Source organism: Choloepus didactylus, chromosome 3, assembly GCF_015220235.1.
Source record: "Choloepus didactylus isolate mChoDid1 chromosome 3, mChoDid1.pri, whole genome shotgun sequence".
NCBI lineage: Eukaryota > Metazoa > Chordata > Mammalia > Pilosa > Megalonychidae > Choloepus > Choloepus didactylus.
The window spans coordinates 173320876-173336513 of record NC_051309.1 but is presented as its reverse complement, the minus strand read 5'-3'; the positions used below and the strand labels follow the sequence as shown (position 1 = coordinate 173336513).

The 15638-nt window shown below is 36.7% G+C and overlaps 1 pseudogene; it reads left to right on the top strand.

The window, feature by feature from the left end:
• Positions 1-4769: 4769 nt before the first annotated feature.
• On the top strand, positions 4770-5893 carry LOC119530541 (annotated as a pseudogene).
• The last annotated feature ends 9745 nt before the right edge of the window (positions 5894-15638 follow it).

Sequence of the window (15638 nt, the reverse complement as noted above, 5' to 3'; positions counted from 1 at the left end):
CCCATTGAGTAGACTGCCTTTTTACTTTCTTGACAATGTCCTTTGAAACACAAAAGTATTCAATTTTGAGGAGATCCCATTTATCTATTTCTTCTTTCATTGTTTGTGCTTTGTGTGTAAGGTCTAAGAAACCACCTCCTACCACCAGATCCTTAAGATGCTTTCCTGCATTTTCTTCTAGGAGTTGTGTGGTTCTAGCTCTAATGTTTAGGTCTTTGATCAATTTTGAGTTAATGTTTGTTTAAGGTGTGAGATGGGGTCCTCTTCCATTCTGTAAGATAAGGATATCTGGTTCTCCCAGCACCATTTGTTGAAGAGACTGTTCTGTCCCAGTTGAGTGGGCTTGGTTGCCTTGTCAAAAATCAATTTACCATAGATGTGAGTCTATTTCTGAACTATTAATTTGGTTCTATTGCCCAGTATATCTACCCTCATGCCAGTACCATGCTGTTTTGATCATTGTAATGTGTTCTAAAGTCAGGAAGTGTGAGTCCTCAACTTCATTTTTCTTTCTCAGGATGGTTTTGGCTCTTTGAGGCACCTTGCCTTCCCAAGTAAATTTGCTAATTGGTTTTCCATTTCTGCAAAGTAAACTGCTTGAATTTTTATTGATATTGTGTTGAATGTGTAAATCAATTTGATAGAATTAACATCTTAGTTATTTTAGTCTTCCAAGCCACGAAACCGGTAGGTACTTCCTTGGTTCAGGACATCTTTGACGTCTTTTTGCAATGTTTTGTAGTTTACTATGTATTGTTCCTTTACATCTTTGATTGAGTTTATTCTGAATTATTTGATTCTTTTTGTTGCCATTGTAAATCGAAACTTTTTTCTTGATTTGCTCCTCAGATTGCTCCTTACAAGTGTACAGAAACACTGTGGTATTTGCATGTTGATCCTGCCATTTTCCTAAACTCATTTATTAGCTCTAGTAGCTCTATTGTAGTTTTTTGGGTCTTTCTAAATATACGGTCATGTCATCTGCAAACAATGAAAGTTTTACTTCTTTCCTTTCCAATTTAGGTGACTTTTATTTCTTTTTCTTGCCTAATTGCTTTTCTCAGGCTTCCAGCACAATGTTAAGTTACAGTGGTGACAGTGCACATCCTTGTCTTGTTGCAGATCATAGAGTGGAAGCTTTCAGTCTTTAACCATTGAGTATGATGTTAGCTGTGGGTTCATCATATATACCCTTAATCATGTTGAGGAAGTTTCCTTCTATTCCTATTTTTAAAGTGTTTTTATCAAGAAAAGATGCTAGATTTTGTTGGATGCCCTTTCTGCATCAGTTGAAATGATCATATGGTTTTTACCCTTTTATTTGTGAATATGGTGTTTTATGTTAATTGATTTTCTTGTGTTGAAACACACTTGTATACCTGGGATAAAACCCAATTGATCATGGTGTATAATTCTTTTAATGTACAGTTGGATTCAATTTGCAAGTATTTTTGTTGACAATTTTTCCATCTATGTTCATTTGAGAAATTGGTGTGTAACTTTTTTTTCTTATGGTATCTTGGTCTGGCTTTGATGTTTGGGTAATATTGGCTTCATAGATTAAGTTAGGTAGCATTCCCTCCTATTTAGTTTTCTGGAACAGTTTGAGCATGATTGATATTAATTCTTCTTGGAATGCTTGGAAGAACTCACCTGTGAAGCCATCTGATTCTGAGCTCTACTTTGTTGGCAGGTTTTTGATGACCAATTGAATCTCTTTATTGTAATTGGTTTGTTGAGGTCTTCTATTTCTTCTGTATTCAGTGTAGGTTGTTTATGTGTTTCTAGGAAGTTGTCCATTTCATCTAATTTGAATAGTTTATTAGTATAACAGTTGCTCATAGTATCCTCTTATGATACTTTTTATTTCTCTGGGGTTAGTAGTAATGTCCTGCCTCTCATTTTTTATTTTATTTATTTGCATCATCTCTCTTTTTTTCTTTGTCAGTCTAGCTAAGGGCATCTCAATTTTATTGATTTTCTCAAAGAATCAACTTCTGGTTTTGTTGATTCTATTGTTTTTCTATTTTCAGTTTCTTTATTTCTGTTCTAATCTGTATTTCTCTCCTGTTTGCTTTGGGGTTAGTTTACTGTTCTTTTTCTAGATCCTCCAGGTGTGAATTACATCTTCAATTTTAGCTATTTCCTCTTTTTTGTATTGGTATTTAAGGCAACAAATTTCCCTGTCAGTACTGCCTTTGCCACATCCCCTAAGTTTTTTTTTTAATGCAATTTTATTGAGATATTTTCATATAACATACAGTCATTCAAAATGTACAATCAGTTGTTGTCAGTATCATCATATAGTTGTGCATTCATCACCAGAATCAATCTTTGAACATATTCATTACTCCAAAAAATAAAATAAACGTTAAAATAAAAAGAATACCAAAAAACATCACATTCCCCTCTTTTTCCCCTATTGTTCATTACCTTTTCTTAAAATTCAGTTTAATTGAGATACATTCACATGCCCTGCAGTCATCTGCAGTGTACAGTTAGTTATTCATAGCACTATCATACACTTGTACATTCATCATCAGAATCAATTTTTGGACCTATTCCTTACTCCAAAATAAAAATAAAAGCAAAAAAGAACACCTAAATCTTTCCATCCCCTCCATCCCACTCTATTCTTCATCTAATTTTTGTCCCCCTTTTTCCACTCATCTGTCCATATACTGGATAAAAGGAGTGCAAGCCACAAGTTTTCACAGTCACACAGTCACATTGTGCAAGCTACATAGTTATACAATTGTCTTCCAAGAATCAGGGTTACTGGGTTGCAGTTCAACAGCTTCAGTTATTTCCCTCTAGCCATTCCAACGCTCGAAATGCTAAATAGTGGTATCTATATAGCACGTAAGAATACCCTCCAGAGTGACCTCTCAACTCTGTTTGATACCTCTCAGTCACTGGAACCTTATTTTGAGTCATCTCTCCTCCCCTTTTTGGTCAAGAAGATCCTCTCAATCCCACAGTGCTGGGTCCAGGCTCATCCCCAGGAGTCACTTCCAATGTTGCCAGGGGATTTATACCCCTGGGTGTCATGTCCCATGTAGGGAGGAGGGTACTGAGTTGACCTGCCAAGTTGCTGCATCGCCTAAGTTTTGATATGTTGGTTCACATTTTGATTTGTCTGAAGATATTTACTGAATTCTGTTGTAATTTTCAGATTGTTTAAGAGTGTATAGTTTAACCTCCATTAATTTGTGACTTTTCCAGTCTTCTGCCTGTTATTGATTTCTTTCTTTTTTTTTTAGGTATATGATATTTTTAACTGTATTTATTGAAAAATTAAAATACAAACAACAAAAACACAACATTTCAAACAAAACAAGCAAAGGAATAAGAAAAACAAATAACCTAAAATAACTACTTTGGGGGAGGAGCTAAGATGGTGGCATAGAGAGAGTGGAAACTAGTTAGTCCACTGGAACAACTAATAAACAACAGAAACAACTAGTAAATAACCTGGAATAACTGCAGGGAGACAAACGTGACTGACTGTCCATTCATCATACACCACCCGGAATGGGAGGAATGCCCAAGATTGCAGCATAAAAGGCCCAAGCTGAGAGCCCCTTCCTCATGGAAGCCTCGTGGTGCTAGAGGGCAGCACTCCCTGAGCAAGTGAATATACCTCTGCCCAGCTCCAACTGGGGTTTTACTGTTAACCACTCAATACAGACTGTGAATCCCCAACAAACAGACAGAGGCTTTTGGTGACGACTGACCTTGGAGAGTCAGGGGGCATATGTGTTTCGGGACGGGGATCCCAAAGGATCGGGTGCTATCTCTGGCCGACAGGTGAATCTGGGGGCTTTCTGTCCCTTTCTCTCTCTCTCAACCTGGGCAGCATAGTGGAAAAAGCCTCAGCTGTTTTCAGCTTGCAGTGCTCTGCAGTAGAGAAAGCCTCAGCAATTTTACACTCACAGCACTCTGACCCAGACAAGGGTGGAGATAGCAGAGTCAGAGAAACAAAGAATCTATCTATATGCAAATGACCTCCCTCTAGGGGGTATATCTTCCCAAGAGGAAAGAGGCAGGGCCCAGCTCAACTACCCACATTCCATTCAGAACCAGATCCCAGAGCCTGGGGGAGAACAGCCACAGGCCACACATCCTTACACCTCTGGAGTGACAGGCTGACAGGCACCACCTGCTGGGCAGAAAAGCACAGTGTGTGGCAATCCTCTAAGACACATCATCAGGGAAACTGGATACTGAATATTGCCTCCTGGGACCTGAGCTTGTTCTTGTCTGGGAAATCCTGACTGGGTTGGCCAAGGAGGTCAGATGTCTAGACAACAGAAAACTACAACCTATACTAAGAAAAATGAAGTTATGGCACAGTCAAAGGAACAAATTTACACTTCAACTGAGATACAGGAATTTGAACTACAAATGCTAAATCAATGTAAAAAGTTTAGAGAAGATATGGCAAAAGAGATAAGGCTATAAAGAAAACACTGGGTGGGACACCTGGCTCAACTTAGTCGGGAAAGATGACTCTGGCTCCCAGCTGGCTTGTAGTTCTCAGCCCGTGGCGATGGTGGCGGTGGCGGGCGACACATATGAGTGAGGGGTGGTCGCAGGCAGTGCAGGCGCAGCCTCCTCAGCCCCAGACGCACCATGGATGAAGGCGAGCTTGCTGGCGCTGGGCAGCTGCTGGCCATGCCGCCTCCATAAACACTCATTTAGGACTTGTTAGCTCCACTGAGCCTGCTGGCCTGGCCTCCTATCCCCCAGATCCCGGCACCCCCGCCATGGAGGCTCCACTCAACCCCGGGCCCCACGCTGACGCCTCTGCCATGGCCTCGGCTTCACCACTTCTGCATGCCCCAGAGGTGGTGCGGCTATGCGAGGAGCAGGAAAAGATGGCCAGTAACTGCCAAGAGAAAACCCAGCACTGATGTAAGGAAAACAATAGATGATTTTTAAAAAGTGATGAAAAATTTTGAATCCAGAGTTGACTTCACAGATTTGCAGAAAATGAGTGATGTTGCAGGTGATATTGTTGACATAGAGAAAAAATTAAAAGTGACTTTGAATTTAAAGTAAAATACAGAATTGCCCATAAACCTCACTCTAAATCCAAAACTTCAGCTATTTTTGAAGCAGATTTTTCTTCAAATGATGTAAAATCCAAATATTTGCTTGCTGATGAGGAACTGTGGGCTCGACTTGAAGAACTAGAGCAACAAGAAAGTTTTCTGGGAGAACTTGATAGCCTGATTCTGGAATTGCAAATGGAGAAGATACAACTTCTTCTGAAGAGGATAAAGAAGATCAAAACCCAAATAGGAATGGGAGTCATCAAGTCTGAATAAATACTAGAAAAAATACCACTTTAAAATTTAGTGAAAAGAAAGAAGAAGCCAAACGTAAGCAAAAGAACAGCTCTGGCAGTGGCCATTCTGCCCAGGAACTGCCTACCATTAGGACTCCTGCTGACATTTACAGAGTCTTTGTTGATGTTGTGAATGAAGAATGTGTCCCTCATAAATCAATCCTGAAGTCTCAAAGCAGAGAGAACAGTGTTTGTAGTGATACCAGTGAAAGCAGTGCTGCTGAATTTGATGATAGACATGGAGTTCTGAGGAGTGTTTGCTGTGAAGAAGCCACGTGCAGCGATACCAGTGAGAGCATTTTGGAAGAACAAGAAAATCATCAAAAGAATTTTTTTCCTTTATCAGGAACACCTGAGGCTTTTTCTGGAACTGTAACAGAAAAAGAATTTGTATTACCATCCTTAACACCTCATCCAGCCATTGCTCATCCTATACTATCCACTATTCCAGAACGAAAAGAATTTTTGTTAGATGTGTCAGAAAAAACTACCAAGAAGGTTTCAAAGTTCAAAGTTGCCAGATTGCAACAGAAAAACTAGGCTCTTCTTTGGAAATGGAAGTTAACATCCTGAAACCTAGTGTTACATTTGCTTAGAGTATATATAGCTAAATATGTTACATGTAGTTTGAAATAAGGGTTCCTGAGTTAATTTATAGCAAGTTCTCTTACCCTTAGAATGATATTAAAATTAAATGTTTGGAAACTTTAATATTCAGCTTATTTTGTTAATTCCCTGAATACTGTCAACACCCTCGTCTAAGTTTCCCTTATGATGCAGTGGCAGCATTTTGAATTATTTTTAAGAGACTATTGTTCTTATGCATTGTTTTTGTGTTTCAATACAGGCAGTTTTGTACCAGCTGTGATGTTGTGCATACCATATGGATCATTTTAAAGAAACTTTTAAAATTTCAAATAGATTCAACTATTATATTTCATTACTTGCTTTTGCATTTTAAAGCCACTTTAACAACAACAACAAAAACCTACCTACTTATCTTGTAGGTTTTGCAGTTATGTGGCTATTTAAAAACCTCTCCCTTTTGAATGTCATGCTGTATCTCTAAGGCAGAAAGCTTACATGTACCCTATGGGAAAGTTTCTTTGTGGGAGAATGGTATTTTGTAAAACTTTTTTTTCAAGTAAAAATTTTATGAAAAAAAAAAGAAAGAAAAGAAAACACTGATCGTACATAAGGCAGAAATCGAAAGTTCAAAAAAACAACTGGCAGAATCTATGGAAATGAAAGGCACAATACAAGAGATGAAAGAGACGATGGAGACATACAACAGCAGATCTCAAGAAGCAGAAGAAAACACTCAGGAACTGGAGAACAAGACACCTGAAAGCCTACACACAAAAGAACAGATAGAGAAAAGAATGGAAAAATATAAGCAACATCTCTGGAACTTAATGACAAAATGATATGCAGGAATGTACATGTCATTGGTGTCCCAGAAGGAGAAGAGAAAAGGGGCAGAAGCAATAATAGAGGAAATAATCAATGAAAATTTCTCGTCTCTTATGAAAGACATAAAATTATAGATCCAAGAAGTGCAGCATACCCCAAACAATAGATCTGAATAGGCTTACTCCAAGACACTTAATAATCAGATTATCAAACATCAAAGACAGAGAATACTGAAACCAGCAAGAGAAAAGTGATCCATCCCATACAAAGGAAGCTTAATAAGACTATGTGAGGATTTCTCCACAGAAACCATGGAAGTAAGAAGGAAGTGGTGTGTTATATTTAAGATACTGAAAGAGACAAACTGCCAACCAAGACTCCTATATCCAGCAAAACTGTCCTTTAAATATGAGGGAGAGTTCAAAATATTCTCTGACAAACAGACAGTGAGAGAGTTTGTGAACAAGACACCTGCCCTACAGGAAATACTAAAGGGAGCACTACAGACTGATAGGAAAAGACAGGGGTGAGAGGTTTGGAAAACAATTTTAGGTGATGGTAGCACGGCAAAGTTAGTACACTGAACAAAGATAACTACGAATATGGTTGAAAGAAGGAGGTTAGGAGCATGTGGGATACCAGAAGAAAAGAGGAAAGATAAAAACTGGGACTGTATAACTCAGTGAAACCTAGAGTGTTCAACAATTGTGATAAAATGTACAAATATGTTTTTTTTCATGAGGGAGAACAAATGAATGTCAGCCTTGCAAGGTGTTAAAAATAGAGAGGTATTGGGGAAAAATACAATGTAAACTAGAGATTATAATTAACAGAATCATTCTATTATGCTTCCTTTAATGTAACAAAGGCAATATACCGAGGTAAATGCAAATAAGAGGGGGGCATAGGGGAGGTGTGTGAGATTTTTCACATTGGTGGTGGTGTTGACTCTTATTCTACTTTGATCTAAGGTAATCTTTCCTTTGGCTGCCTCTTAGCTGTCATGCTTTTCCCCTCTTTCTTTTTTCCTTTTCTTTTGCCTCTCTACCTTCTTTGACTCTTCATCCTGCTTTGTAGAAGAAATGGAGATGTCCTTATATAGATAGTGATGAGGGTGGTGAACACATAACTATGTGACTATACAGGGGTCCATCAATTGTTTGCCTAGGATGGAATGTATTGCATGTGAACAAAACCATTTTTAAAAAAATGGGTTGATGATGAAACCTTAAGAGCAATATACTAAGTGAAATAAGTCAGACACGTAAGGACAAATATTGCAGGGTCTCACTGACAGGAACTAATTATAATATGTAAGCTCATAGACATGAAATATAAGTTACCAAGATATAGAACAAGGCTAAAGAATGGGGAGTGGTTGCTTAGTGAGAGCAGAATGTTCAACTAGGATGAACCTAAATGTTTGGAAATGAACAGAGGTGATGGTACCACTTTGTGAGAATAACTAACAGTGCTGAATGGTGCATGAATGTGGTGGAAAGGGAAAGCTCAGAGTCATGTATGTCACCAAAAGGAAAGTTGGAGGCTAAAAGATGGGAATGTATAAAACAGTAAACCTTGAGATGGACAATGTCTGAGATTAATTGTACAAATACTAGAAATCTCTTTCATGAACCAGAACAAATGTTTGACACTACAACTAGAAGTTAATAATAAAGGAGCATACAGGGGAAAAATATATACCTATTGCAAACTATATACTACAGTTAGTAGTATTTCAATGTTCTTCCATAAACAGTAACAACTGTACTATGCCAATACTATGAGTCAACAATGGAGGGGGGTAGTTAGGGATATGGGAGGATTTGAGATTCCTTTTCATTTTTTTTTTCTTCTTTGTCTTTATTTCTTTTCTGGAGTAATGAAAATGTTCTAAAAATTGAACAAAAATTAATTGTGGTGATGGATGCACAGGTGTATTATGGTACCAGAGCAATTGATTGTACACTTTGGATCTTTGGATAATTGTATGGTTATGTGAACAATCACAATTAAAAAAGTAAATAATCCTAAAAAAAACTACTTTTCTTCCAACATGCTCCTATCATACCCCAGAAAAATTAACAAACCATAACCAAAGGAATAAGAAAAACAAATAACCTAAAATAACTACCTTGCTTCCAACATGATCCTATCATACCCAAGAAAGTTTGCAAACTGTAATCATTCCTGAGCATTCCCATAACGTTAAGATTACCTTTGATGGCTTATCTGTTCTTGTTAGATTATTGTTGCCCTTTTACTAGTTGCTCTCTATCTCTAGGTCCCCTACATTCTACAATATAAAATATTTCTGTTACATTTTTCAGAGTTCACATTAGTGATAACATACAATATCTCTCTTTTTGTGTCTGGCTTATTTCACTCAGTATTATGTCTTCAGGGTTCATCCATGTTGCCATACGTTTCATGACCTCATTCTTTCTTACTGCTGCTTAGTATTCCATCATGTGTATATACCACATTTGTTTATCCACTCATCTGTTGAAGGACATTTGGATTGTTACCATTTCTTGGGAATTCTGAATAATGCTGCTATGAACATCAGTGTGCAAATATGTTTGTGTCACTGCTTTCAGATCTTCTGGGTATATACTGAGAAGTGAAATTGCTGGATCGAAGGGTAACTCGATATCTAGTTTTTTAAGGAACTGACAGACTGTCTTCCAGAGTGGCTGTACCATTATCGAGTCCCACTAACAATGAATAACAGTTCCAATTTCTCCACATCATCTCCAGCATTTGTAGTTTCCTGTGTGTTTAATGGCAACCATTCTAACTGCTGTAAGATGATATCTCGTTGTGGTCTTAATTTGCATCTCCCTAATAGCTAGTGAAGATGAACATTTTTTCATGTGTTTCTTGGCCATTTGTATTTCCTCTTCACTGAAATGGCTTTTCATATAATTTGCCCATTTTATAATTGAGCTGTCTGTACTATTGTCATTGAGTTGTAGGATTTCTTTATATATGCAAGATGTCAGTCTTTTTTCAGATACATGGCTTCCAAATATTTTTTCTCATTGAGTTGACTGCCTCTTCACCTTTCTGACAAATTCCTTTGAGGTACAGAAGCTTTTAATTTTGAGGAGTACCCATTTATCTATTTTTTCTTTCATTGCTTGTGCTTTGGGTGTAAGGTCTAAGAAGCAACCTCCTAATACAAGGTGTTGAAGATGTTTCCCAACATTATCTTCCAGGAGTTTTATGATACTAACTCTTATTTTGAGGTCTTTGATCTACTTTGAGTTAACTTTTGTGTAGGTGTGAGGTAGGGGTCCTCTTTCTTACGGTCATGGATATCCAGCTCTCCCAGCCCCACTTGTTGAAGAGACCGTTATGTCCCAATTCAGTGGTTTTGGGGGCCTTATCAAAGATCAGTCAACCGTACATCTTGGGGTCTATCTCTAAATTCTCAGTTCAATTCCATTGATGAATATGTCCATCTTTGTGCCAATGCCATGCTGTTTTGACTACTGTGGCTTTACAGTAAGCTTCAAAGTCAGAAAGTGTAAGTCCTCATGCTTTGTTTTTCTTTTTTAAAATGTTTTTAGCAATTTGAAGACTCTTTCCCTTGTAAATAAATTTGATAATTAGCTTTTCCAAGTCTGCAAAGTAGGCTTTTGGAATTTTGATTGGAATTGCATTGAATCTGTAGATGAGTTTGGATAGAATTGACATCTGAATGACATTTAGCCTTCCTATCAATGAACACAAAATATTTTTCCATCTTTTTAGCTCCCCTTCTATTTCTTTTGGTAAAGTTATATAATTTTTTATGTGTAGGTCTTTTACATTCTTGGTTAAGTTTATTCTTAGCTTCTTGATTTTTTTAGTTGCTACTGAGAATGGAATCTTTTTCTTGAGTGTCTCTTCATTTAGGTCATTTCTGATGTATAGGAACATTACTGACTTATGTGTGTTAATCTTGTATCCGCTGCTTTGCTAAATTAGTTTATTAGCTCAGTAGCTGTGTCATCAATTTCTCAGGGTTTTTCAAATATAAGATCATATCATCTGAAAATAATGACAGTTTTACTTCTTCTTTTCCAATTTGGATGCCTTTTATTTCTTTGTCTTTCTGGATTGCTCTGGGTAGCACTTCTAGCACAATGTTGAATAACAGTGCGACAGTGGGCAGCCTTGTCTCATTACTGATCTTAGAGGGAAGGCTTTCAGTCTCTTGCCATTGAGTACTATGCTGGCTCTGGGTTTTTCATTTATGCACTTTACAATATTAAGGAAGTTTCCTTCAATTTGTACCTTTTGAAAAAAATTTTATCAAAAAAGAATGCTGGATTTTGTTGAATGCTTATTCAGCATCTATTGAGATGATCATTTGATTTTTCCCTTTTGATTGTTGTGTTGTATTACATTGATTGATTTTCTTATGTTGAACCATCCTTGAATGCCTGGAATGAACCCCACTTGATCATGTTGTATGATTTTTTTAATGTGTCTTTGGCTTCAATTTGCAGGTATTTTTTTGAGAATTTTTGCATCTATATTCATGAAGGAGATTGGCCTGTAGTTTTCCTTTCTTGTACCATGTTTGCCTAGTTCTGGTATTAGAGTGATATTAACTTCATAATATGAGTTAGATAGTACGCCATTTTCTTCAATTTTTTGAAAGAGATTAAGTAAGATTGGTGTCAATTCTTCTTGGAAAATTTGGTAGAATTCCCCTGGATTCCATCTGGCCTTGGGCATTTATTTGTGGGAAGCTTTTTGATGACTGCTTGAATCTCTTTGCTTGTTATTGGTTTGTTGAGGTCTTCTCTTTCTTCTCTGGGCAGTCTAGGTTTGTTCATGTGTTTCCAGGAAATTGTCCATTTCCTTTACATTATCTAGTTTGTTGGCATACAGTTGTTTATAGTATTTTCATGATTTTTTAAATTTCTCTGAGATCTGCAGTAATGTTCCTTCATTTTTTATTTTGTTTATTTGGGTCTTCTGTCTTTTTTATTTTGTCAGTCTAGCTAAGGGCTTGTCAATCTTGTTGATCTTCTCAAAAAACCAACTTTTTGTTTTATTTATTCTCTCTTGTATTTTTGTTCTCTATATCATTTATTTTTGCTTTAATCTTTATTTCTTCTGCTTCGTTTAGGATTAGTTTGTTGTTCAGTTGTTTCTAGCTTCTTCAGTTGATTCATTAGTTCTTTGGTTTTAGCTCTTCTTCCTTTTTAATGTATGCATTTAGAGCTATATATTTCCCCTTCAGTATCACCTACACTGCATTCCTTAAGTCTTGATATGTTGTGCTCTCATTTTCATTCCTCTCTAGATATTTAAACACTTTCTCTTGCTATTTCTTCTTTAACCCACTGACTTTTTAGGAGTGTGTTGTTTAACCTCCAGATATTTGTGAATGTTCTAAGTCTTTGATAGTTATTAACTTCTAATTGTATTCCATTGTGATCAGAGAATGTGCTTTGAATAATTTAGTCTTTTAAAATTCATTGAGACTTGTTTTATGGCCCAACATATGATCTATCCTGGAGAAAGTTCCATGGGCACTAGAGAAGAATATATATCCTGGTGATTTGGGATGTCATGCTCTCTCTATATATATATCTGTTAAGTCAAATTGATTTATCCCATTGTTTATGTTTCCAATTTTGTTATTAGTCTTCTGTCTGGTTGATCTATCTATAGGAGAGTGTGATGTTTTGAAATCTTCCACAGTTATCATGGAAACATGTATTGCTTCCTTCAGTTTTGCCAATGTTTGTCTTCTGTACTTTGGGGCACCTTGATTGGGTGCATAGACGTTTATGATTATTTCTTCTTGTTGAATTGTCCCTTTTATTAGTATATTGTGTCCTTCTTTGTTTCTTATGATATGCTTGCACTTTAAGTCTATTTTATCTGAGATTAATATTGCTACTCCTGCTTTCTTTTGGCTGTAGCTTGCATGGAATATTTTTTTTCCATCATTTCACTTTCAATTTCTTTGTGTCTCTGGATCTAACATGAGTCTTTTGTAAGCAATATATTGATGGTTCCTATCTTTTAATCCATTCTACCAGTCTGTATATTTTAATTGGGGAGTTTAATACATTCACATTCAATGTTATTACTTTGAAGGTATTTCTTGAATCAGCCATCATATCCCTTGGTTTCTATTTGTCAGATGTATTGTTTCCCTCTCTCTATTTCCTTTAATATGTCCTTACTAAAACCTTTAGTTCTGTGCCATTCTCCAGACCTCTCTCTCCTTTCTTTTTTTCTCAGCTAGTAGGGCTCCCTTTAGTATTTCTTGAAGGTCAGGTCTCCTGTTAGCAAATTCTCTCAGCATTTGTTTGTCTGTGAAGATTTTGTGCTCTCCCTCAAATTTGAAGGAGAGGTTTGCTGGATAGAATTCCTGGTTGGCAATTTTTCTCTTACAGAATTTTAAATGTGGCCACTCCCCTGGTCCCACTCCGATATGCCTCCAGTCTCTCAGTTTCTCCCCAGTACAGCATGAATGTGGCTGCCATTTTCCCAGCAGCTCTCTAGATCAAACACTTACACAACTCCAAATGCAGTCTCTTGGTTTCTCCAAGTGCTTAATCACTATGGATATATAAGTCCCTGCCCAGCTGGTGGAACCCTGGAACCACAGTTCTGGAGCACTTTCTGTCATTTATCTAGTGTTTTTGATGGAGAAGAATTTTGCTCTGTCTCTCCTAATCCACCATCTTGGATCTTGCCCCTGCCTATTACTGATTTCAAGCTTCAATAACATTATGATCAGAGAAAGCTCTTTGTATAATTTCAGTCATTTAAAATTTATTGAGTCCTAGTTTGTGACCCAACATATGATCTATCCTGGAGAATGATCCATGAGTACTTGAGAAGAATGTATATTCCCAGCTGTTGTGGGGTGCAATGCTCTGTAAATATGGGTTAGGTCTAGTTCATTTATCATAGTATTCAAGTTCTCGGTTTTTATTGATCCTCTGTCTAGTTGCTCTTTTGATGAGAGTGGTGTATTGAAGTCTCCAACTATTATACAGATGTCTATTTCTCCCATCAGTTTTGCCAGTGTTTTCCTCATGTATTTTGGGGCACCTTGGTTAGGTGCATAAATATTTCTGTTCTTCCTGTTGGATTTTTGTTTCTTCTTGGTGGATTGTCCCTTTTATTAATAAATAGTGTCCTTCTTTCTCTCTTTTAACAGTTTTGCATTTAAAGTTTATATTTTCCATGTTAATATAGCTACCTCCACTCTTTTGGGGTACTGTTTGCATGGAATATCTTTCTCCCACCCTTTCACTTTCAACCTATTTGTGTCCTTGTGTCTAAAGTGAGTCTCTTGTAGATAGCATATTGATGGGTCATATTTTTTTATCCATTCTACCATTTTATATCTTTTGATTGGGGGGTTAATCCATTAACATTCAATGTTATTACTGTAAACACAGTACTTTCTTCAATCCTTTTATCCTTTGGCTTTTATATGTCATGTCTTATTTTTCTATCTCTTTTTACACTGTTAGTTACCATTACTGGTATTCTTCATTTCTACTCTTCTCCAAACCTCTCTCTCCTGTTTTTTACTTTTGGCTTGTAGCACTACCTTTGGTATTTCTTGTAGGGCAGATCTCTTGTTAACAAACTGTCTTAGTTTCTGTTTATCTGTGAATATTTTAAACTTGCCCTCATTTTTGAAGGACAGTTTTGCTAGATATAGAATTCTTGGCTGGCAGTTTTTTTTCTTTCAGCATCTTAAATATATCATATCACTGCCTTCTCACCTCCATGTTTTCTGATGAGAAGTCAGCACATAGTATTATTGAGCTTCCCTTGTATGTGATTACTCACTTTTCTCTTGCTGCTTTCAGAATTCTCTCTTTTTCTTTGGTGTTTCACAGTCTGATTAGTAAGTGTCTTGGAGTAGGTCTTTTTGGATATATTCTGTTTGGAGTATGTTGCACATCTTGGACCCACATATTGATGTCTTTCATGAGAGTTGGGAAATTTTCAACCATTATTTCCTTAAATATTCTTTCTTCCCCCTTTCCCCTCTGTTCTTCTGGGAGACCCATGATGCATAGATTTGTGTGCTTCTTCTGTCATTCAGTTCCCTGAGATCCTGCTCAGATTTTTGCATTCTTTACCCTATCTGTTCGTTTGTGTATAAATTTCAGATATCTTAAACTCTAGTTCACTGATCCTTTCTTCTGCCTCTTCAAATCTGCTGTTGCATGTCTCCATTGTATTTTTATCTCTTCTGTTTTGCCTTTCATTCCCAAAAGTTCTATTTTTTTTCCATGTTTTTGAATTCTTCTTTATAATCACTTAGTGTCTTCTTTATCTCTTTTGTCACTTTTTCCCTAACCTCCTTGGATTTCTTTTGGGTATTTGTTTGAACATCCACAATTAATTGTTTCAGCTCCTGTATGTCATCTGAAGTTTTTGATTGTTCCTTTGGGTGATATCTTCAGGATTCATAGTGCAGCTTGTGATTTTTTGCTGGTATCTAGGCATCTGACTTTCTTGATTAGTTTATTTTGTGAGTCAGTTTTCCTCTCTTACCTATGGTTTTCTTATTGATTGGCTTTGGGCTATAACTCTTCTTTGACATTGGTCAACTTTTTCTAGAACTTTAGAATAGCTTATGTTTAAGTGACCAGAATTTTTTCATCTCTTATCTGATTCTTGCCCTGCATATTTGTTATAACTTTTGAGATTTTACCATTTGTGCAATTGTTTCATTCTGAAGAAAAAGCTTCCTTTTACCTTTTCTTCCTCTGGGAATGTTGATCTGTTTGGTTTATTTTTTATTTGCTACTATATGTTTCTAACACTTCTTTTGTTATCTCTAGCTATTTGTACTTGGAGGGCTGATTCTGAGAGAAGGGTTCTC